This window comes from Cherax quadricarinatus, chromosome 58, assembly GCF_038502225.1.
Source record: "Cherax quadricarinatus isolate ZL_2023a chromosome 58, ASM3850222v1, whole genome shotgun sequence".
In the NCBI taxonomy this organism is placed as follows: domain Eukaryota; kingdom Metazoa; phylum Arthropoda; class Malacostraca; order Decapoda; family Parastacidae; genus Cherax; species Cherax quadricarinatus.
In genome coordinates, this window is record NC_091349.1 from 22,270,668 (window position 1) to 22,296,565 (window position 25,898).

Here is a 25,898-nt window from a genome sequence, read left to right on the forward strand (position 1 = left end):
TCGCCGTTTAGTTGAATCCTCTCTTATACACAACTTTCCTTGTATGAACCTTAGCCCTGGCTTCGTCTCTGTAGATGCCTTCCTCTCCCACTACATTGTAAAATGCTCCAAACTTCAGAACACCCGTGACTTAACCTGAATCCTCATTTTTTCTTCTTCTTCTTCTTTTTCTTCTTCCTCTTCCCCTTTCCTCTCTCCTTTTCTCCTCTGGGTTGTCTTTCTCTCTCCTGTCTCGTGTTTCTGTTCCTTCTTTATTTTATTTCACCACTTCCCCTTTCACGCACCTCGGTGCGCTTGCTCTCCCTCTGTGGGTTTCTAGCTCTCTTGCAGTGCTCCCCTTCCTTTGTATTTGACTGGCTCGTCTTCCTTATTTCCCACTTCTACCACTACCACTACTACTACCTCTTCTTCTTCTACTACATCTACTGATGAAATTAGACACATGTGCGGCGTCTGGTTGTCTTTGTTGTGGACGTTTCGCCATCCAGTGGCTGGCTGGATGGCGAAACGTCTACGGTGGGGATGCCCGGGTGTTGTGCATGTGTCATTTCATCCTGTCGGTATTATATACAATTCTTGTACTACTACTACTACTACTACTACTACCACTACTACTACCTCCACCTCTTCCTGCCTATATATAGCCGTCCTGCTCCTCCTCTGTTAGTGTGACTTTGTCAATGGTCCAAGTCGGACCGAAACGTCGTCGTAAGCTTCTGTCTTTTATGTGCGGGTTATTTGTGTATCGTTCCAGTCACGGTATTGTGCCTTTTTGTTATTTATGGACCCCGCAGTTAAGCGTCATATTCTCTCCAACTTTTTTAATGTTCTTCCCTCTTTTAAACCCCTCTTTCGATCTTATGAGGCTGCTCTTATTGCTACCCGGCGTCGTAAGAATCAGCTTCGCTTCCTACGTGACTGTCTTGCTGAACAAGTTCTGCCACCTTCCTTCTCCCACTTCCTGAAAACCAACCCACTGGGCACTCCCTTTCCTGATCATGCCCGTCTCCTACTTCAACAGCTCATTCTTTCTACTAAATCACAGGTTGAAGATGCCTTCTTTACTCTCCGTCAACGTCAACGTGCTCTCTTTGCGGCTCTACCACAGGATCTCTGTAACCTTCTCTCTACCATTGCCTTTGACACTGCTCGCCTGAATGCGCAAATTCATTCTTCCAAACTACAAAATAAACTTCAACGTCTCATCTCAGCTAGCCCTTGGTCTAAATTCTCCCTCACTGACTGTGTTACTAATCTGTCTTCTGTCTCACTCTCTCAGTATGAGCTTGAACTTCTTGGTTTTGGTCTTTCCTTTGCCACTTCGCCTACTCCTCGCGCTGGTATTTCCCTGATTAGCTCTTTTGATTCCTTTCGTCAATCTCGCTTCCGTAATCTTCCTGACTTGTCCACTTTTCGTGGTGCTCTCCTTCCTGCTCTTGTTAGTCTGTTTTCCAAGAATCACCACCTTCCACGCCGTTACCAACTTGCCCTTTCTTCTCTTAAATCTAACACTAACATTGTCATACTATCTTCTGACAAAGGTAATTCGGTAGTTATCCTTGATCGCGAGGATTACCTCCGTAAAGCTGATGTCTTGCTCTCTGACTCACGCACCTACACTCCTCTCGTTTCCAACCCTCTTGATCGCATCAAGAGAACTTTCAACAAAAAACTAAGGACTCTCTCCGACCTCTGTCCTCCTGACTTTGACCTTGTTCAACGGTTTCGTGTCATCTGTCCCTCTCTTCCCTATTTCTATGGCCTTCCCAAAACTCATAAACCTGATATTCCTCTTCGTCCTATCATATCCTCTAGAGGTTCTGTCTCTTATTCTCTTGCTTCTTGGCTGGCCAAAACCCTCACTCCCTTTCTTGGTACTTTTTCTCCTGCCCACCTCCGTCACTCTCAAGACTTCATTGAACGGGTTCGCTCTCTCCCAACCTGTAAGATGCTTAGTCTTGACGTTGAGTCCCTCTTCACCAATGTCCCTCTTGATGATGTCCTTGATTTCCTTAGAGAGAAGGCCCATGAAGGGTTTCTTCATCTCCCTATCCCCACTGATGTCTTTCTTGATCTGATCCGCCTCTGTGTGGACTCTAACTCCTTTTCCTTCCAAGGGAAATATTATTCCCAAACCTTCGGTGTCGCTATGGGCTCTCCTCTCTCTCCTGTCCTTGCTAATCTTTACATGGAATACTTCGAGACTGTTCTTCTTCCTACCCTCGATGTGCAACCTTCACTCTGGCTCCGCTATGTGGATGACATCTTTGCTCTGTGGCCTCATGACTCCAGTCTCTTCCAACCTTTTCTTGAAGCTCTTAACAATCTTGCCCCTTCCATTAAGTTTAAAGCTGAATGGGAATCTAATTCCTTACTTCCTTTCCTTGATGTCCATGTCCACCGCTCAGATACAGGTTTTTCCTTTTCCGTTTACCGTAAACCTATGCACAGTGGCATGTACATTCACTACTTTTCCTATCATGCTTCCCCTGTCAAGAAAAGTGTTCTTATCTCCCTCTTTCTCCGTGCCCTCCGCATCTGTGATCCTCAGTTCCTTCCAGCAGAAATTTCCACTCTTTATAATTCGTTCTCCCGTCTTGGCTACCCTTCCCATTTCATAGACTCTGCCCTCTCACGTGCTAAACGCAATTTCTTCTCTCCCAAACTCTCTACTCATGGGAACTCTTCTATCCTCTGCCTTCCCTACATTTCCGGTCTTTCTAATCTCAACAATTCTCTCCGTCCCTTAGACATCAAGCTTACCTTCCGCCAGACTAACACTCTTCGCACTAATCTCGTTCATACCTCTCCTCCCTCTACAGATGTTCCTGGTGTCTACTCTATTTCTTGCTCCTCCTGTCCTCTTCAATACTTTGGAGAAACTGGTCGATCTCTTTCTGACAGACTTAGGGAGCACAAAAATAGTGTTAGGCTTGCCGACACTAACAATGCTCTTTTCTGTCACGTCAGAGATCATAGCCATCCTATTGACTGGTCTTCTGCTAAAACTGTCTTCCCTACTTCCAACTCGAACAGTCGCCGTTTAGTTGAATCCTCTCTTATACACAACTTTCCTTGTATGAACCTTAGCCCTGGCTTCGTCTCTGTAGATGCCTTCCTCTCCCACTACATTGTAAAATGCTCCAAACTTCAGAACACCCGTGACTTAACCTGAATCCTCATTTTTTTTTTTTTCTTCTTCTTCTTTTTCTTCTTCCTCTTCCCCTTTCCTCTCTCCTTTTCTCCTCTGGGTTGTCTTTCTCTCTCCTGTCTCGTGTTTCTGTTCCTTCTTTATTTTATTTCACCACTTCCCCTTTCACGCACCTCGGTGCGCTTGCTCTCCCTCTGTGGGTTTCTAGCTCTCTTGCAGTGCTCCCCTTCCTTTGTATTTGACTGGCTCGTCTTCCTTATTTCCCACTTCTACCACTACCACTACTACTACCTCTTCTTCTTCTACTACATCTACTGATGAAATTAGACACATGTGCGGCGTCTGGTTGTCTTTGTTGTGGACGTTTCGCCATCCAGTGGCTGGCTGGATGGCGAAACGTCTACGGTGGGGATGCCCGGGTGTTGTGCATGTGTCATTTCATCCTGTCGGTATTATATACAATTCTTGTACTACTACTACTACTACTACTACTACCACTACTACTACCTCCACCTCTTCCTGCCTATATATAGCCGTCCTGCTCCTCCTCTGTTAGTGTGACTTTGTCAATGGTCCAAGTCGGACCGAAACGTCGTCGTAAGCTTCTGTCTTTTATGTGCGGGTTATTTGTGTTTCCTCGTGTCCATCTCACACTATGCAAAAAACTCAATGCACATAAAAGGCCCAAAAATCTGGAATTCACTACCTGTGAATATGAAGGAAACACTGTCTGTTTATAAATTCAAGTCTCTTCTTAAAAATCACTTACTCACCCACAGCTAAATAAATACAGAATAACTGTATCTCATAAATGTATAACCTGTGACCCTATCAATTTTTTTTTTTAATTACATTACCTAATAGAATACTCCATTCTATTGAATGCACAGCAACTCAGCAAATGACCATATGACCTGACTTTGAAATGCTCATTTGTGCTTAATTGTTATTTGTTTACTATAATTTTTACCCTTGAATATATCATTGCTTAGTTAATCTTAAGTTAATTTAAGCCTACCCATAATGCTCTGCATACAAGGGTTTTTTGGCATGTTACACTTAACCACTGTATTTCTTTTTACATCTATGTATCATGTCCAAATTAATAATAAATAAATAAATACCCAAGGTCCTAGCCTCGGTCACCCTACTGGGAAGTTTGTTCCATGCATTCACAACTCTGTTAGAAAACCAGTACTTACCTATGTCCTTTCTAAATCTAAGTTTATCCAACATAAATCCATTATTTCTGGTTCTTACCTGGTTCGACACCCTCAGTATTTTATTAATATCTCCTTTGTTTATGCCCGTCACCCACTTATACACTTCAGTAATATCTCCCCTCATTCTGTGTCTCTCCAGAGAGTGGAGATTTAAGGCTTTAATTCTATCTTAAACTTCACCTTGATAGCTACAACAGAACACACAGTCACAATACAGGGTTTAAGGCACTCTTTGACATCCCTCGTGTCAGTCTCACACAATTCAAAAATGCAATGCATCTATAGGGCCTGAAGATCTAGAATTCACTACCTGAACCTGGAGTTTACTTAGAGTTTACCTGGAGAGAGTTCCGGGGGGTCAATGCCCTCGCGGCCTGGTCTGTGACCAGGCCTCATGGTGGATCAAGGCCTGATCAACCAGGCTGTTACTGCTGGCTGCAAACAATCCAACATGCAAACCACAGTCCGGCTGGTCAGGTACCAACTTTAGGTGCTTGTCCAGTGCCTGCTTGAAGACAGCCACAAGCCTATTGGTAATCCCCTGACAACATACAAACTTAGGACTTTGTTTAAAAATCATCTCAGCTCTCAGTACTAACCAAACCAGCCAAAACATCTAACCAGTTTGAAGCAGCTCTCCCAAATATTATACTATATGAACTCTAGTTTATTAAAACATCTGCCAGTACATGAATATTACTGTTTGAACTATTAAGTACAAGCGTAGCCTCTCTACTATATGTATTTATTTATTTATTTATTTATTTAATAATTTGAACATACATACAGAGGTACAAAAAAATACAGGTAAGAGCAGCATGCCAAAGCCACTTGTATGCATAGCATTACGGGCAGGCTTAAAATTAACTTAAGATTAAAATCTAAGCAATGATGTAATCAGTGATAAAACATTATTGTAAATGGATAACAATAAAGCACAAATGAGTATTACAAAGACAGGTCATATGGTTGCATGCATTGCTGTACATTCAGTAGAATGGAATATTCTGTTAGGTAGTGTATTTAAAAAATAACAAAGTTAGATTGGGTCTTAGGTTTAACATTTATGTGATATAATTGTGAGAAACATTTAAGATATACAATTTATAAGGTTCAGTTATTCAGTATTTATTTGGTTTTGGGTGAGTAAGTGATCTTTGAGAAGAGACTTGAATTTATAAACGGGTAGTGTTTCTTTTATATTTACAGGTAATGAATTTCAGATTTTAGGGCCTTTTATGTGCATTGAGTTTTTGCATAGCGTGAGATGGACACGAGGAACATCAAAGAGTGATCTGTGTCTTGTATTATGGTCATGTGTTCTGTTGAGGTTGGCAAGGAGATGTTTGAGGGGAGGGTTAATATCAGAGTTAAGTGTTCTATGTATGTAATAGGTGCAGTAATAAGTATGGATGTTTTGTATGGTGAGTAGGTTTAGTGTTTTGAATATTGGTAGTGTGTGCTGCCTGTAGTGGGAATTTGTTATCATTCTGACTGCAGCCTTTTGTTGGGTAATTAGTGGTCTGAGATGGTTAATTGTTGGTGAGCCCCATGCACAAATTCCATAGGTGAGATAAGGGTAAATAAGAGAGTGATATAGGGCCAGGAGGGCTGACTGTGGAACATAGTACCATATCTTCGATAGTATGCCTACGGTCTTGGAAATTTTCTTAGAAATTTGTTGTATATGTGTATGAAATTTGAGTCTATTATCAAGGTGGATTCCTAAGAATTTTCCCTCTTTTAGCTTTGTGATAGGTGATCCGTTTATCATTATGTTAAGATGGACATCTGTAGCTCTGTTACCAAACTGAATGAAGTAGGTTTAGTGTAAGTTTGTTAGTCCTCATCCAGGTAGATATTTTCTGTAATTCGGTGTTTACAGTATTGGTTAGCGTGACTGGGCTCGGGTGAGAGAAGACATATGTAGTGTCATCTGCAAATAGTGTGGGTTTGAGTAATTGCAAAGCATTTGGTAGGTAATTTATGTATAGGAGAAAGAGAAGAGGGCCAAGGACACTTCCCTGTGGGACACCAACTGTAATTGGTTGTGCAGAAGAGTATGCCCCATTTGTGTACACATATTGGCTTCTGTTGCTGAGGTATGACTTGAGGTAGTTGAGGGAGTGCTCTCTTATACCATAGTGTGACAATTTTATGAGGAGCAAGTCATGGTCAACTGTGTCAAAAGCTTTACGTAAGTCAATGAAGGTCCCCAGTGGGACTTCTTTTTTCTCTATTGCAGTGTATATATGTTCTAGCATGTGTATAATAGCATCATTAGTATTTTTATTAGGCCTGAATCCAAATTGGCAGGGGTTGAGTATGTTTTGGGAGATGAGGTAGGAGTACCTACAAGTTTAGTGCTTCCTCATGATTATAGCAATAATAATAATAATAGTACAGTGGACCCCCGGTTAACGATATTTTTTCACTCCAGAAGTATGTTTAGGTGCCAGTACTGACCGAATTTGTTCCCATAAGAAATATTGTGAAGTAGATTAGTCCATTTCAGACCCCCAAACATACACATACAAATGCACTTACATAAATACACTTACATAATTGGTCACATTCGGAGGTAATCGTTATGCGGGGGTCCACTGTAATTTATTTATTTATTTATTTATTTTATGCCTTTGCAAATAGTGCATTGAGATTTTGTATTTACAATAGTGGGTGCAATGCAAGGAGAGCCTTTATTATGCCTAGGCATTATGGGCTGACTTAACATAATTGGCTTACAGACTACTTAACACTTAGGATTGTATCATAGTTGTACAGTAGGATAGTAATTATTTCATAGTTGTACAGTAGATTATTAATTATAAGTGAATCTAATTTGTATAAGACAAAAGATATATTCACATATTCAAAAATGCTTTTTGTGAAAACAATGATTCAATTATATTCCTGTCAACAATGGATAAATGGTTCAAGGTAATTGTTGAAGTTATGATGTGGGAGTACATAAGTGAGTATATGTGTACTGAATATTTATCTAGGGTGATTAAGTGGCTTTTGAGAAGAGTCTTAAATTGATTTTCAGACCGGGTTACTTTAATATCTTCCGGTAATGAATTCCATATTTTGGGGCCCTTTATGTGCATAGAGTTTTTACACAGTGTGATATGGACACGAGGTACATCAAAAAGAGATCTGTGTCTTGTGTTATGGTCATGTGTCCTGTTAAGGTTGGTGAGGAGAAGTTTGAGTGGAGGGTTTATATTTGCGTGTATTGTTCTGTGTATGTAGTAGGCAAATGAATAAGTATGGATGTTCTTAATGGTGAGCAGATTCAGACCTTTGAAAATTGGTGAAGTATGCTGGCAGGAGTGGGAATTTTTTATCATTTTTACTGCTGCCTTTTGCTGGGTTATTAGAGGTCTTAGGTGATTGGATGTTGTTGATCCCCATGCACAAATTCCATATGTAGGATAAGGGTATATGAGTGAATGGTACAGTGCCAGGAGAGCTGATTTTGGAGCGTAGTACCTTATCTTTGATAGTATGCCTACAATCTTGGAGATTTTCTTTGTGATTTGTTGTATATGTGTCTGGAACTTAAGGTTACTGTCAAGGTAGATACCTAGGAATTTTCCCTCTGTAAGTCTTGTGGCTGATGGATCATTTGCAGCTTTGTTTCCAAACTGAATGAAATAGGTTTTATCAGCATTCAGGGTAAGTTTATTAGCCATCATCCAGGCAGATATTTTCTGCAATTCAGCATTGACTGTGTTTGCTAGTTTAACATATGTTGTGTCATCTTCAAATAATATGGGTTTGAGTAGCTATGATGCATTCGGTAGATCATTGATGTAGATGAGAAAGAGGAGTGGCCCAAGGACACTTCCTTGTGGGACTCCTACTGTGACTGGTTGGGTGGAAGAGTTTGCACCATTTGCATACACATATTGAGTCTGTTACTAAGGTATGATTTTAGGTAATTCATGGAGTGGCCTCTGATACCATAGTGTGTTAGTTTGGAGTACAGCAGTTCATGGTCGACTGTATCGAAAGCTTTACGTAAATCAATGAAAGTGCCCAGCGGGACTTCTTTCTTTTCGAGTGTGGTATGTATTAGTTCTAGCATGTGTATGATAGCATCATTTGTGCTTTTATTATTCCTGAATCCAAACTGATAAGGGTTTAATATGTTGTGTGAGACGAGGTAGGAATACATCCGTCTATGAATTAATTTTTCAAAGATTTTAGAGAGCAGTGGTAAGTTAGATATTGGTCTATAGTTATTCAAGTCAGCTTGGTCACCTCCTTTGTGGATCGGAGTGACCCTCGCTATTTTGAGGATTGTTGGGAAGGTAGATGATTCAATGGATTTGTTAAAGAGTGTTGCAATAATTGGTGACAATACTTGAGAAGTTTTTTTGTACATAAAAGCAGGCAAGTTGTTTATGTCTCCTGCCTTGTTTTTAAGGGTGTTTATGATGAGCATAACTTCTAAAGGGTTGGTTGGAGCTAGGAATAGTGTATTTGGGTAGGTACCTATGAGGTAGCCTGATGGACACGTGTGTTGTGCTTGGTATTTTGTTCGCTAGATTTTTTCCTATGGTGGAGAAGAAAACATTAAGTGTGGTTGGTGTGAGTAGGGGTTCATCTGATTTTGTTAGTTTAATTGTTTTGTTTTTGGATAACTTTTTAGTACCAAGAATTTCGGATAGAGTTTTCCAGGTTTTTTTCATATCACCTTTGATGTTATGTAATCTATTTTCATAATACAATTTTTTAGATCTTCTTATCAGGCTGGTAAGAGCTGACAAGTAATGTTTAGACTGTTCTCTAGTTATTTGACCCATTCTACACTGTTTTTCATATTTGTGCTTTGTGTTAATGGATTTGAGGAAGCTTGGTGTTAGCCAGGGATTATTCACTCTTTAACAAATCCAATATTCAGTCTCTTTGCTGTGATCTGTTTAGTTTTTTGGGGGCAATGTTTGTTATAGAGGCTTTGAGCGTTTTTTAGAAAATTATTTATACATTCATTCATATCTGTATATGTGTCGAGCTCATTTTGCCAATCGACGTTATTTATAGCTGCTATAAAGTTGTTAACTGCTGTCTCGTTATGTAGTCTGAAGGTTACTTTAGTAATGTCTTGTGGCAGTTTGCCCAGATTAGTTATGAGAAAGGTTGGGTAGTGGTCTGTAGTGTTGTCTGTGATTATGCCTGATTTTAACCCTTTCAGGGTCTGTGCCCTAGATCTATGGCTTTATGTTCAGGGGCCAAACCGTAGTTCTACGCCTTGAGCTCAGCTCACTCTGATAAGCTGTGAGTGGTAAATTTGGGCCTAGATATGAGAGAATACATCTATGTGGTATGTGTGCACCACATAAAACAAATCCTGCAGCACACAGTGTATAATGAGAAAAAAAACTGAGACTGTGATTTTCGATTAAAACAGCGACTTTGCAGTGTTTTTTCGTATGTTTTTTGTAGTTGTATTTGCGATTTCTTGGTCTCATTTGATAGAATGGAAGACATATTACAGAAATAGAGATTATTTTGATTGGTTTTAGCACTGGAAATGGCTCGAAACTGAGCTCAAAGTAGCGGTAATGTTAATTTTTTGCAGATATTCAAGAGTAAACAAACAACCTCTAATATACATTCACAAATGTTGTGGTGATATTTATACAATTATTACAATGTTGTATAACAGTAAATCTTCTATTTTTTGGTTTGAATAAAAATTCATTATGTGAATAAAAAATCAAAATGGAATTCATTTGTAAAGCCTCAAAACATAACTAATGAAAAGAAGAAATGCTAGTTTAGTGCCAGGAATACCTACATTGTTTTTTCTGGACCCTATTTTGAAATTGGAATATTTTGAACTTTGTGTTAAATTGGCCAAATTACCAATTTCCGATCACTTTATTTTGTAATTGAAACAGTTGACTTGGCGATGTTCTTGTGCTCAGTCAATAGAATAGAAATAATGCTAGTGAAATAGCTAAGAATTTGGTCGACTGGACTAATGTAATTGGCCTAAAATGGGAGTCAAAGTCGGCAAAATCGCCGATTCGTAAATATCGCTGACACATAAAAATTCGCAAGATCATAATTTCGTCAATTTTCCATCAAATTTCGTACTTTTTGTTTTATTACCTTCAGAAAAAGATTCTCTACCATTTCATAAGAAAAAATAACAAAACTTATTTTTGAAAATTCTTGGACCCTGGTGCGCACTTAGAAATTTGGCCTCTGAACCCTGAAAGGGTTAAAGGGGATATGGTGTTTGTCGAGATGTGGTCTATTAAGGAGATACTTGTCTCAGTGATTCTTGTAGGTTTAGATATTGCTGGTAGCAACAGGCAGTTGCTCATTGTGTTTGTGAATTTGGTTACTTGTGGGTCCTGGTCGTGTAGTATGTTTATGTTGAAATCTCCTGTTAGTAGTAAGTGGTCTTAATTCATGTGTGCATCAGTAATCATGTTTCCTAGTTTTTCACTAAAGTGGTAAATGTTTGACTGTGGTACTCTGTAGATGTTTATAACTGTAAGGGGTTTTTGCAGGTCTTTTGATTTAAATTTGGCTATGATATATTCTCCATGTTCGTCCCTTATGCAAGATTCATTGATGCATTCAAGTTGATTTGAGTAGTACAGTATATAGCTGTTCCTACATCTTGCTGGTCTGTTCTACAGTTGTGTGGCCATGTAGCCAGGAATGGTATAGACATCTGTAATATCAGGCTTAAGCCAGGTTTCTGTGTGTGTGATGATTGATATATTGGAATGAAGGGAATTGAGCAATGCAGTGAGATCGTCATAATGTTTGCTCAAGGATCTGACATTATAGTTAAAGATGGTTATGTTATTGTTTGCACTAAGTAATGTCTTTGCTTGGTCTGCTGTATAATAATTACAGTTGCTGTGTTGTGAAATGGGTTACCAGCTAAGATTGATTAAATATAGAGAATACTTAGCTGATAAAAGACAGCAAATCGTCCACACAGCCACCCCTGCAGACGAGGTCTTGAATTGTTGTAACATCCACTTCACAACGGGCTGTAAATGAATATTTTGTAAGATTATAAATTACCCCTAGGGGGTGTTATGTCACTGGTTGCTGACAAACTTAGGTGTGTGGACTCAAAAGTCTGCCTATCACAGGGGTTTATGATAAGTGACTGACTCATAACTTCGACTCAACTGCTCAGTCAATAGTAGTACATCACGAGTTAGAACACTTACTTGGGTATATGTATCTGACCCGTAGTTACGCCCAGATATCCATTGAGTCGATTGAAGAATTGTTTTCTTTGAAGAATGTCGCACCACACTCTGTTGGATTGCATCATTTGTTGTTACACTGTTAAGATAAGATAAGATTTCGTTCGGATTTTTAACCCCGGAGGGTTAGCCACCCAGGATAACCCAAGAAAGTCAGTGCGTCATCGAGGACTGTCTAACTTATTTCCATTGGGGTCCTTAATCTTGTCCCCCAGGATGCGACCCACACCAGTCGACTAACACCCAGGTACCTATTTGCTGCTAGGTGAACAGGACAACAGGTGTAAGGAAACTTGTCGAAATGTTTCCACCCGCCGGGAATCGAACCCAGGCCCTCCGTGTGTGAAGCGGGAGCTTTAGCCACCAGGCCACCGGGCCATCTGTTTACTAGAGAAGCTGAACACTCTTCTCTGTAAGTGTTTATTGTGCTTTTGAGACACTTTGTACACACTAACACACGGATCAGTGTTCTGTGTTGGTTATTCCGGCGTCAGTGTGACTCCCAGTAGGGTCAAAAGTAATCTGCCTCACAGCGCCCTACACCGTCACTGCCCCTAGCACATAAAGGAAAAGCTGACCTAGTACTTTTGCTTCCTTGCCACTTCCTCCATGAAGCAAAGCAGAATGCTTGATTCTTGCTGTCTTAAGCATAGACAACAATGTACACTATCTTTACCATGGTAATAAAGTGGGAGCAGGATTTTCCTTAATTGTCCTGCTAAGGTAAGAGATGGACTGTCTTTTATTAAACTACACTTTGCAACACTAGACTTTGTAAGGAGAGTCGGTCAATTACTTGTTGAATCAGTAAACAAGATGCTTGCCCCTTCTGAAAGGGCTTGGCCCCTCAGGGCTGAAAGGGGCTGAATGGGGCTAATACCCCCTTCCTGGAGAAAATTTCTCCACACTGGGGGGCGGCAGAGGTTCGCTGCAGGTGAACTATTCATCACTTAACATTAATTTGATTTTATCACTCGCCACCACTGCTGCTTGCCTTTTCTGAACAGCTTTAGTCTGTGTGGTTTCTGGAGAATAACTATTTTTGTTTTCAACACTGTGTAATTCTAACGGCACCAGTTTATTTATTGTCCGCTTGTTCACTACACCTTTGCTTAAAACTTCAGCTGTCCTGATGATTCCATTTGCATCAGGATATATGGTCACAATTTTTCCAAGAGGCCATTGGGACCTTGGACCATCATTGTCAATAATCACTATGTCACCAGGTCTTAAGTTAGGACTTAGGATTTTCAGAAACACCAGCTCCATAGAGGTGTTCTCTCAATGAGGTGAGATAGTCTTCTCGCCAAATTTTCTTCCAACGTTCAATCACTTTATTAAGGTGTTTGAATTTACGTCCGAGTTGCTCAGGTTCGAAATAAGTAGGATCCTCTATGATTTCTTTATCATTCATGGGAGGAACAGGTTTGAGCCTTCTGCCATGGAGTAACTGAGATGGACTTAACACTTTAAAATTGTCCAGATCATCGGTAACATAAGTTAGAGGTCTGTTGTTGACTCTATTTTCTATTTCAGTCACAACTGTATGGAATTCTTCTAAGTCTATTCTCTGATGATGAAGAGTCTTCCTTAAACAACGTTTTAAAATGGCGATCATTCTTTCATAAAATCCGCTGTGCCATGGAGATTTAGGAGAAATGTGTATACAACATGTAGTGGAGTGGTTTCAGAATCTTTTCTGACTCCATGGTGTGGGAGATAATGAGCTTCTGTCTTCAACTTATCTTCAGCTACTTCCTCAATGAATTTATTGCCCAACTGTTCTTGTATGATATTATCATAGACAGTCAGTAGCTCTGGATTCTTCCTGAGCTCATGTATTTGTGCTTTCATTTGTCCGAAAGCCATGTGATAATTGCTAGGCAGATGTAGTGGATTTAATTTCCATGGTAACCTAACCCAATACTGTCCATCCTTATATTTGACAGCGTCCAAATATTGATTATAAGTCTGAGACTCTTGTGGGCTTGATTTATTTACGTCAATACCTTATTTTTTTTTATTAACACACTGGCCGATTCCCACCAAGGCAGGGTGGCCCGAAAAAGAAAAACTTTCACCATCATTCACTCCATCACTGTCTTGCCAGAAGGGTGCTTTACACTACAGTTTTTAAACTGCAACATTAACACCCCTCCTTCAGAGTGCAGGCACTGTACTTCCCATCTCCAGGACTCAAGTCCGGCCTGCCAGTTTCCCTGAATCCCTTTATAAATGTTACTTTGCTCACACCCCAACAGCACGTCAAGTATTAAAAACCATTTGTCTCCATTCACTCCTATCAAACACGCTCACGCATGCCTGCTGGAAGTCCAAGCCCCTCGCACACAAAATCTCCTTTACCCCCTCCCTCCAACCTTTCCTAGGCCGACCCCTACCCCGCCTTCCTTCCACTACAGACTGATACACTCTTGAAGTCATTCTGTTTCACTCCATTCTCTCTACATGTCTGAACCACCTCAACAACCCTTCCTCAGCCCTCTGGACAACAGTTTTGGTAATCCCACACCTCCTCCTAACTTCCAAACTACGAATTCTCTGCATTATATTCACACCACACATTGCCCTCAGACATGACATCTCCACTGCCTCCAGCCTTCTCCTCGCTGCAACATTCATCACCCATGCTTCACACCCATATAAGAGCATTGGTAAAACTATACTCTCATACATTCCCCTCTTTGCCTCCAAGGACAAAGTTCTTTGTCTCCACAGACTCCTAAGTGCACCGCTCACCCTTTTCCCCTCATCTATTCTATGATTCACCTCATCTTTCATAGACCCATCCGCTGACACGTCCACTCCCAAATATCTGAATACATTCACCTCCTCCATACTCTCTCCCTCCAATCTGATATCCAATCTTTCATCACCTAATCTTTTTGTTATCCTCATAACCTTACTCTTTCCTGTATTCACTTCTAATTTTCTTCTTTTGCATCTATTGCATCTAAATCCCACATCTTATTAACTGGTTCATTCATTTCTTCCAGTAATGATAATTTTTGCTGTGGTACATGATCAGTGGTTATTCTTGTAACTAGTACATTTTCCACTGAATCAATTTGGATGGGATGAGAACTTGCTTCTAGAAATGCGTCAAGCATGGGATGAAATATCCAGGGAGTTTAAGCAACTTCATCAAATTAAATTCCACAGACAAATAGGTCAAGAGGGAAACAATTACACATGTGTTCTGCGATGCATCAACCTGAGGTTATGGCACTGTAGCTTACATGAGTAATGCTGAAGGAAGTACACTAATTACTTCAAAGGCCAGGGTAGCACCCTTGAAGTTCAGAACAGTACCACAATTGGAACTGACAGCACTCTATGTAGGTACAAAATTAGCTGTCTATCTCAACAAAGTACTTGATCATCTTACTCTTGAAAAAACCGTGATCTGGAGTGATAATGAAACAGTTCTCCAGTGGTTAAGAAATAATAAGAGTAAGTTGGTCTATGTACAGAATAGAGTAGCAGAAATAGAAGAGATGCAGAGAGATTATCTCTTTCTCCACATCTCTACCCAAGAGAATCCAGCTGACATGTTGTCACGTGGTGTCCCACTCAAGAAATTTGTGGATAATAAATTATGGCTCCACGGACCGAACTGGCTCTCTAATGAAATTAACTGGCCTCAGCAAAAAGTTCACATTATGCCAGAAGAAACAGTTTGCTAAAACACAGCAGAAATAAGTTGTGTAAATACTACAGACACAACAGAAAGAGTCATTGATGGATCTAAATACTCATCTTTGGGTAAACTCTTAAGAGTTACAGCTCTTGTCTGTAAATTCATTAAAGGAATGAAACCTGATTATGAATATCTTGAACCCATTAAATACTGGGTGACACTAATACAGAAAGATGTTTTCTCTACAGAATATAAATTTCTGTATGTATGCTCAAATTACTAAATAAATAAATAAAATAAATAAATTATTTAGGACTTTATCTCGACTCAGAAAAGATTATAAGATGTCGAGGAAGAATTCATAATTCTTCACTACCTAAAGAAGCCATACATCCAATATTGATCCCCAAGAATCATTGGCTAACAAAACTGATTGTACAAAATGCCCACAGTAACGTGTTACATGGTGGGGTAGCTGACACTCTTTGTCATATACGACAATCCTACTGGATACCTCAAGGTCGACAAAGTGTGAAAAAACAAAGGACTGTATTACTTATCATCACTATGATATGCGAGTATATCAGTATCCAGGTCCACCTCCATATCCCTCTGAAAGAGTTTATCATGTCACTCCATTTGAGGTGACAGGTGTAGATTACACTGGACCAATAATTTTAACCAAAACAGTTGACAAAGTTCCCATCAAGGTATACATCTGTTTGTTCACTTGTGCTATGACTAGAGCAGTACATCTAGAAGTAGCCACTGACATGTCTGCTGAAACCTTTATCAAATTATTCAGAAGGTTTGCAGCCAGAAGGGCATGTCCCAGACTGATGATTACCATGAAGGGTACAAAGTACATATGGCTGGTGTTTATGGCCTGAGTTTGCTGTGTCAGCCTGACAACGTTGATTAATCGTAAATAACGATGTTATACACTTCATTCACTATACACTATAAATGTCACTGTATAGCTGTAAATCACACGTGAATATTACTTACACATATATAAATGTCACTGTTAATATATATGAAAGCTTACATTTTTTATATATAGTTTCCTTTAATATAATAGGTATATCTGTAAGAAACTTAACCCTTTCAGGGTCCAAGGCCCAAATCTGGAGTCACGCACCAGTGTCCAAGAATTTTCAAAAAAAAAATTTGTTATTTTTTCTTATGAAATCGTAGAGAATCTTTTTGTGAAGGTAATAAAACAAAAAGTACGAAATTTGGTGGAAAATTGACGAAATTATGCTCTCGCGAATTTTGATGTGTCAGCGATATTTACGAATCGGCGATTTTGCCGACTTTGACTCCCATTTTAGGCCAATTACATTATTCCAGTCAACCAAATTCTTAGCTATTTCACTAGTATTACTTCTATTCTATCGATTGAGCACAAGAAATCGCCAAGTCAACTGTTTCAACTACAAAATAAAGTGATCGGAAATTGTTAATTTGGCCAATTTAACACAAAGTTCAAAATATTCCAATTTCAAAATAGGGTCCAGAATGAACAATGTAAGCATTCCTGGCACTAAACTAACATTTACTCTGTTCATTAGTTATGTTTTGAGGCTTTACAAATAAATTCCATTTTGATTTTTTATTCACATAATGAATTTTTATTCACACCAAAAAATAGAAGATTTACTGTTATGCAATACTGTAATAATTGTATAAATATCATCACCATATTTGTGAATGTATATTAGACCCACCAGCTGATGTGTATTAGACGTGTGAGGTCGTTTGTTTACTCTTGAATATCGGCAAAAATTTAACATTTCTGCTACTTTGAGCTCAGTTTCAAGCCATTTCCAGTGCTAAAACCAATCAAAATCATCTCTATTTTTGTAATATGTCTTCCATTCTATCAAATGAGACCAAGAAATCGGAAATACAACTATAAAAAACATACGAAAAAACACTGCAAAGTTGCTGTTTTAATCGAAAAATCATGATTTCATTTTTTTTCTCTCATTATACACAGTGTGCTGCAGGATCTGTTTTATGTGGTGCACACATACCACATAGATGTATTCTCTCATATTTAGGCCCAAATGTACCACTCACAGTTTATCAGAGTGAGCTGAGCTCATGGCGTAGATCTACGGTTTGGACCCTGAACATAAAGCCGTAGATCTACGGGACGGACCCTGAAAGGGTTAAACACAATGTCGTCTCTTAATCTCTGTCTATAAACATTATAAACACTATGTGTATATACACTCAGACAAACTGTGTAAGAGGGCCATGGGGACGTGACTAATGAACAGAGGAAATGTTATTTTAGTGCCAGGAATGTCTTTCTTGTTTATTCTGGGCCCTATACGGAAATTGGCATCTTTTGAAATTTGTGTGAAATTGGCAAAATTGCTAAATTCTGACCACTGTATTGGGTAGTTGAAATCAGTAAATGGGTGGTTTCTTGTACTCATTCGATAGAAAAAATGGAGTTCTAATGAAATAGTTATGATTTTTGTTGACTAGTACACTGGAATAGGCCGAAAATAGGGCTCAAATTGGGCAAAATTGCCGATGCGTAAACATCGTCGAGACGACCGCTAACTTCGCGAGAGCATAATTCTGTAAGTTTTCCATCAAATTTTATACTTTTGGTGTCATTATGACCAGGAAAAGATTCTCTATCTTTTCATAAGTAAAAATAATTTTTTTTTTTAAATTTGGCTGATCCTGAGAACAAGTCTCTGAGAGGGCTTGTCGATCCTGAAAGGGTTAAGCATCTAATAGCACCTTAATTATTTTAACAAATGTGAGTTTATGAACTACGGTAGATATTTACAGCTAAAATAAAGGAGCTAGTGAATATAATAATAAAAGAATGTATTAAAAACAAAATCAGTAGCACTTGGAGTATTTTAATAAAAGTGACTATGTGGACAAGAGGGAAAGAATATTATATCACCTGAAAGTAGTTAGAGCTAGGAGTATAGCAATTACTGAATAAAGGGTGGTACAATGTATTGGTATATAGAAAATTATTTCAGGAGAAATGTAAAAAAAACTAAATTAAGTAGTGGTAAACAACCTTTAAATAGAATATTTTTATTATTTTTTTTATTATCACACCGGCCGATTCCCACCAAGGCAGGGTGGCCCGAAAAAGAAAAACTTTCACCATCATTCACTCCATCACTGTCTTGCCAGAAGGGTGCTTTACACTACAGTTTTTAAACTGCAACATTAACACCCCTCCTTCAGAGTGCAGGCACTGTACTTCCCATCTCCAGGACTCAAGTCCGGCCTGCCGGTTTCCCTGAATCCCTTCATAAATGTTACTTTGCTCACACTCCAACAGCACGTCAAGTATTAAAAACCATTTGTCTCCATTCACTCCTATCAAACACGCTCAAGCATGCCTGCTGGAAGTCCAAGCCCCTCGCACACAAAACCTCCTTTACCCCCTCCCTCCAACCCTTCCTAGGCCGACCCCTACCCCGCCTTCCTTCCACTACAGACTGATACACTCTTGAAGTCATTCTGTTTCGCTCCATTCTCTCTACATGTCCGAACCACCTCAACAACCCTTCCTCAGCCCTCTGGACAACAGTTTTGGTAATCCCGCACCTCCTCCTAACTTCCAAACTACGAATTCTCTGCATTATATTCACACCACACATTGCCCTCAGACATGACATCTCCACTGCCTCCAGCCTTCTCCTCGCTGCAACATTCATCACCCACGCTTCACACCCATATAAGAGCGTTGGTAAAACTATACTCTCATACATTCCCCTCTTTGCCTCCAAGGACAAAGTTCTTTGTCTCCACAGACTCCTAAGTGCACCACTCACTCTTTTTCCCTCATCAATTCTATGATTCACCTCATCTTTCATAGACCCATCCGCTGACACGTCCACTCCCAAATATCTGAATACGTTCACCTCCTCCATACTCTCTCCCTCCAATCTGATATTCAATCTTTTATCACCTAATCTTTTTGTTATCCTCATAACCTTACTCTTTCCTGTATTCACCTTTAATTTTCTTCTTTTGCACACCCTACCAAATTCATCCACCAATCTCTGCAACTTCTCTTCAGAATCTCCCAAGAGCACAGTGTCATCAGCAAAGAGCAGCTGTGACAACTCCCACTTTGTGTGTGATTCTTTATCTTTTAACTCCACGCCTCTTGCCAAGACCCTCGCATTTACTTCTCTTACAACCCCATCTATAAATATATTAAACAACCACGGTGACATCACACATCCTTGTCTAAGGCCTACTTTTACTGGGAAAAAATTTCCCTCTTTCCTACATACTCTAACTTGAGCCTCACTATCCTCGTAAAAACTCTTCACTGCTTTCAGTAACCTACCTCCTACACCATACACTTGCAACATCTGCCACATTGCCCCCCTATCCACCCTGTCATACGCCTTTTCCAAATCCATAAATGCCACAAAGACCTCTTTAGCCTTATCTAAATACTGTTCACTTATATGTTTCACTGTAAACACCTGGTCCACACACCCCCTACCTTTCCTAAAGCCTCCTTGTTCATCTGCTATCCTATTCTCCGTCTTACTCTTAATTCTTTCAATTATAACTCTACCATACACTTTACCAGGTACACTCAACAGACTTATCCCCCTATAATTTTTGCACTCTCTTTTATCCCCTTTGCCTTTATACAAAGGAACTATGCATGCTCTCTGCCAATCCCTAGGTACCTTACCCTCTTCCATACATTTATTAAACAATTGCACCAACCACTCCAAAACTATATCCCCACCTGCTTTTAACATTTCTATCTTTATCCCATCAATCCCGGCTGCCTTACCCCCTTTCATTTTACCTACTGCCTCACGAACTTCCCCCACACTCACAACTGGCTCTTCCTCACTCCTACAAGATGTTATTCCTCCTTGCCCTATACACGAAATCACAGCTTCCCTATCTTCATCAACATTTAACATTTAAATAGAATATTATTTTTATTATTATCACACCGGCCGATTCCCACCAAGGCAGGGTGGCCCGAAAAAGAAAAACTTTCACCATCATTCACTCCATCACTGTCTTGCCAGAAGGGTGCTTTACACTACAGTTTTTAAACTGCAACATTAACACCCCTCCTTCAGAGTGCAGGCACTGTACTTCCCATCTCCAGAACTCAAGTCCGGCCTGCCGGTTTCCCTGAATCCCTTCATAAATGTTACTTTGCTCACACTCCAACAGCACGTCAAGTATTAAAAACCATTTGTCTCCATTCACTCCTATCAAACACGCTCACGCATGCCTGCTGGAAGTCCAAGCCCCTCGCACACAAAACCTCCTTTACCCCCTCCCTCCAACCCTTCCTAGGCCGACCCCTACCCCGCCTTCCTTCCACTACAGACTGATACACTCTTGAAGTCATTCTGTTTCGCTCCATTCTCTCTACATGTCCGAACCACCTCAACAACCCTTCCTCAGCCCTCTGGACAACAGTTTTGGTAATCCCGCACCTCCTCCTAACTTCCAAACTACTAATTCTCTGCATTATATTCACACCACACATTGCCCTCAGACATGACATCTCCACTGCCTCCAGCCTTCTCCTCGCTGCAACATTCATCACCCACGCTTCACACCCATATAAGAGCGTTGGTAAAACTATACTCTCATACATTCCCCTCTTTGCCTCCAAGGACAAAGTTCTTTGTCTCCACAGACTCCTAAGTGCACCACTCACTCTTTTTCCCTCATCAATTCTATGATTCACCTCATCTTTCATAGACCCATCCGCTGACACGTCCACTCCCAAATATCTGAATACGTTCACCTCCTCCATACTCTCTCCCTCCAATCTGATATTCAATCTTTCATCACCTAATCTTTTTGTTATCCTCATAACCTTACTCTTTCCTGTATTCACCTTTAATTTTCTTCTTTTGCACACCCTACCAAATTCATCCACCAATCTCTGCAACTTCTCTTCAGAATCTCCCAAGAGCACAGTGTCATCAGCAAAGAGCAGCTGTGACAACTCCCACTTTGTGTGTGATTCTTTATCTTTTAACTCCACGCCTCTTGCCAAGACCCTCGCATTTACTTCTCTTACAACCCCATCTATAAATATATTAAACAACCACGGTGACATCACACATCCTTGTCTAAGGCCTACTTTTACTGGGAAAAAATTTCCCTCTTTCCTACATACTCTAACTTGAGCCTCACTATCCTCGTAAAAACTCTTCACTGCTTTCAGTAACCTACCTCCTACACCATACACTTGCAACATCTGCCACATTGCCCCCCTATCCACCCTGTCATACGCCTTTTCCAAATCCATAAATGCCACAAAGACCTCTTTAGCCTTATCTAAATACTGTTCACTTATATGTTTCACTGTAAACACCTGGTCCACACACCCCCTACCTTTCCTAAAGCCTCCTTGTTCATCTGCTATCCTATTCTCCGTCTTACTCTTAATTCTTTCAATTATAACTCTACCATACACTTTACCAGGTACACTCAACAGACTTATCCCCCCATAGTTTTTGCACTCTCTTTTATCCCCTTTGCCTTTATACAAAGGAACTATGCATGCTCTCTGCCAATCCCTAGGTACCTTACCCTCTTCCATACATTTATTAAATAATTGCACCAACCACTCCAAAACTATATCCCCACCTGCTTTTAACATTTCTATCTTTATCCCATCAATCCCGGCTGCCTTACCCCCTTTCATTTTACCTACTGCCTCACGAACTTCCCCCACACTCACAACTGGCTCTTCCTCACTCCTACAAGATGTTATTCCTCCTTGCCCTATACACGAAATCACAGCTTCCCTATCTTCATCAACATTTAACAATTCCTCAAAATATTCCTTCCATCTTCCCAATACCTCTAACTCTCCATTTAATAACTCTCCTCTCCTATTTTTAACTGACAAATCAATTTGTTCTCTAGGCTTTCTTAACTTGTTAATCTCACTCCAAAACTTTTTCTTATTTTCAACAAAATTTGTTGATAACATCTCACCCACTCTCTCATTTGCTCTCTTTTTACATTGCTTCACCACTCTCTTAACCTCTCTCTTTTTCTCCATATACTCTTCCCTCCTTGCATCACTTCTACTTTGTAAAAACTTCTCATATGCTAACTTTTTCTCCCTTACTACTCTCTTTACATCATCATTCCACCAATCGCTATGATATAAAATTAATCTGAGTGTTGGATTTCCCTTGTAACATAAAGTTTGAGCAATTAATATCACTAAAAGAAGTATTATTTGAGATAGTTGATACTAGCTAGGGAAAGATGGTGCAAGGAATTGCACAGTAGTGTAGTAGGAACATACACTAGTTTGTTATTTGTAGATTGGGAGCAAAGGGAAAATTAGGTAAGATTATAAGAGAATTATAACAGTGCTTAAGTAGGAATAATTGGTAATACAGATATTATTAAAGAGTAAGTATCTTATTAATAAATAATAAATTGTGAATGGGAGATCTGGGAAGATAACACAAATTGGGTCACACAAGGAACTGTGTGGGACACTTGGGATAATGAGATAGTAAATACTATCTATGAGGTGATAGTACAGGGATTAGTTCAATAATGGCATAATAACGTACACTAACGTAGCACAAGGATTTGGTCACTAGTATCAGTCAGACTCAGTAATGTTTGCATCATGAAGGAAGTTTGCTAGTTCTTTTTCATTTGTAATATAGTACGCACGGCCTACATTTGTTTTTCTACTATATGTGCAGTACTAAAGCAGAAGGAGTCTATAAAGGCTATAGCACCAGCAAAGGGTGTTACAGTAATTGTTGAAATGGTTGACGGAGAAACAGCTCACAGGAGATGCGTAGCGTAGCGAGATAAACATAAAAATTGTACGTAGCAGTCCTTAAGAAAAGTGTGAACTCATGAGAGGATATGCTGCTCTGCATTTCTTCTCCAAGATATGTAAATGTTGTATGTATGCCAGATCTAATTCAGTTAGCCTCACAAACTCCGTTTTCGCTTTTAACACCTTTGACGTTTTCGTAGCTTGAATGTTCGACCACAATCCTCCTCCCTCTGCTGTCCACATAATGACATATTTTATACACTCTAGAGTGTATGTCATGTTTCTATCTTATTTATATTGTTTATTATGTCATATTAGATGAATTGTGACAGATAAGCCGTAGAGTTGATATTAGGGTTATTTTGTCATGCCTCCTGAGAGCAGGAATTCACCTGGATGAATTAATTACATTTCAATTAATTTAAATGAGGAAAATTGACCCGGCATATGAACAAATCAGGATACAAACTAGTCCAAGGAATGGATTAAATTCGTAACCCGAGGTTCCACTGTATTGATGATTATGTTTGTGCACTTATTGTGTTGTATACAATGAGTGTATATATGTACATTGCACCTCACTTTGGTCTCACAGGCCACATAAGTTATGTGAAAAAATAAAATAGTGAAAAAAAAAACAAGAAACCTTCGAATGCAAGTAAACCAAAGTTTACCGGGTGAGTGGCATTCACCGCTGTTACCATATGCATCTCATTTTCTGCCAACTTTACTGCTCTTTATCTCGGTAAATACTGATCACAAAAAAAATTTTTGGGCTCAAAACAATCAGAAAATTAATCTTAACACTTTCATAAGAAAAAATATTATTATTTTTTTTAATATTCTTTGACACCAGGAGACACTCTAGGGTTAAAGCACCCTAGAGTGATAAAATGCATATACAGTGGACCATCGGGTAATGCCATTAATCCATTCCAGAGCCAGGCCTGGTGCCGTGTGCAAAATAATAATAATAGAACTTTTCTTTGTCAGAGGAAAGAAAGTCTCCCTGATATCATTGTGTATACACAGTGTATAGTGTATACTACAGTGGCTCCCTAGTATATAGATGATAAAGGCTAAAGTGTCATTTGAAAACAGGTGAATTTGTAAATGAAGTGATAAGCCTATAGAGGCAGGTGCCAGAAGTCGCCAGAAACTTACCACAGAGGTCAGCTGTTTTAATGATCTTCCTGGCCTGCTAGTGTACTCGCATATAATCTAGTGATACCAGTGAATTCCTGAATACAGTGTTGTAGTAGCAACTAACCAGTATTATAATGGTACTTAGTGGAGTGGAGTGACTTTCATTAGTTTCTTTTTTCTTGAAATACCAGACGTATACTGTGAATTTCATATAACTTATAGTTACCAGTGGTCGCAATATACACAACGAGAAGAAATTATTACCTCAGAAAAGGCGTCCTTCCTCCAAAATTTCCACCAGTCAACTATAGTGATAATATAGCATTTATTGTGGTGGAGACGAAAAAAACCTAGAAAAGCTAGATACAGCGATTGATAAACAAGGGTTGAGGCTCGACCGTTCGTCATTGTAGGAGCTGCCAGCAATCACTGGTTCTTCAACACGCAAGTTATACTTTTGTATCAATCAAATCACATATTACTCAGGTAGATAATTTCCAGTAGATCCTTTCATGTGTTAGCCCAAATCACCGACCAGTATGTTTTAAATAAGTGACCCACTGATCAGATCAGACTGGTTCCGAACCCTCGACTGGTCCGAACCCTTTACTGGTCCGAACCCTTGACTGGTTTCAAACGGATTCGTTGGACAATAAAGCAGACTGTAAATGTTATTGCTGTTCTTGCTGCTGAACAGTGGTTTAGTGCCGACGAAGGTAGCGTAGGTAGCAATGATACGGCCGTGGACTAGTTTGGCTTTAATTGGATAGGAGTACACAACGGGCAGTGTGAGGGAGTGACCGCAAGCCAGTCCGTGGAGGGGGAGCACTTGTGTCTATCAAGTCGGTCGGCCTAGGAGTAAAAGCGAATGGGCTCAGCCTCCCACTGACCTGAGTGAGCCTACAGAGGGCAGCACTTAAATGCCGCGAAATATGAACTAGTCAGAACAGACGGCTAGGCTGTGTGTTCTGACAATACAGGCTGTCTACATAAACGGATGGGGTTGTAGGTGCCCTTATCAAACACAAACAATAAATATAAATCAGGAACGTACACGGTAAGCTGTCCAATATACAAGTACAGTTAGAAATAGAAATACAAATAGCTAGAGCTTCATTTAAGGAGGTTATTAATAGAGTATTCAAGAGGTTGCTAGTAGAATTACAGTAAATCAACCATTCAAATCATTATGAAGCTCTGTGTAGTCTGCTCTCAAACAAACTGGCTTCTACATGGACAAATTGTCATTTTTGTGGAAATTGGTGTCACGCCCCGTGTGCAGATATCCAAGAACTAGCTACAAGCAGTATTAAAACAGGGAAGTGTTTTTGGATATGCCCAAATGAGATAAATCTATGGACTAAAATCACAAGGGTATTAACCCTTTGAGGGTTTTCGTCGTACTAGTACATCTTACGCGTAGGGGTTTTTGACGTACTAGTACGCATAAATTTTAGCGGCCTCAAATCTCGCGCGAAAAGGCTGGTAGGCCTAGGTGTGAGAGAATGGGTCTGCGTGGTCAGTGTGCGTGGTAGAAAAAAAATCTGGGACCCAGTGGTGCATTGTGGGAATGCCCTCTTAGTAAACAATGTCCACCATGCCTCGCGGTAAGAAGCTCCTCACTCCTCGGCGAATTGGGACACTT

General features: G+C 39.8%; 1 protein-coding gene across 1 annotated transcript in view; it reads left to right on the forward strand.

The window, feature by feature from the left end:
* LOC138854425 (5' exonuclease Apollo-like) overlaps window positions 1-25,898 on the forward strand; it is a 316,784-nt gene that overhangs the window by 64,067 nt on the left and 226,819 nt on the right. The gene's annotated exons all lie outside the window — the stretch shown is intronic.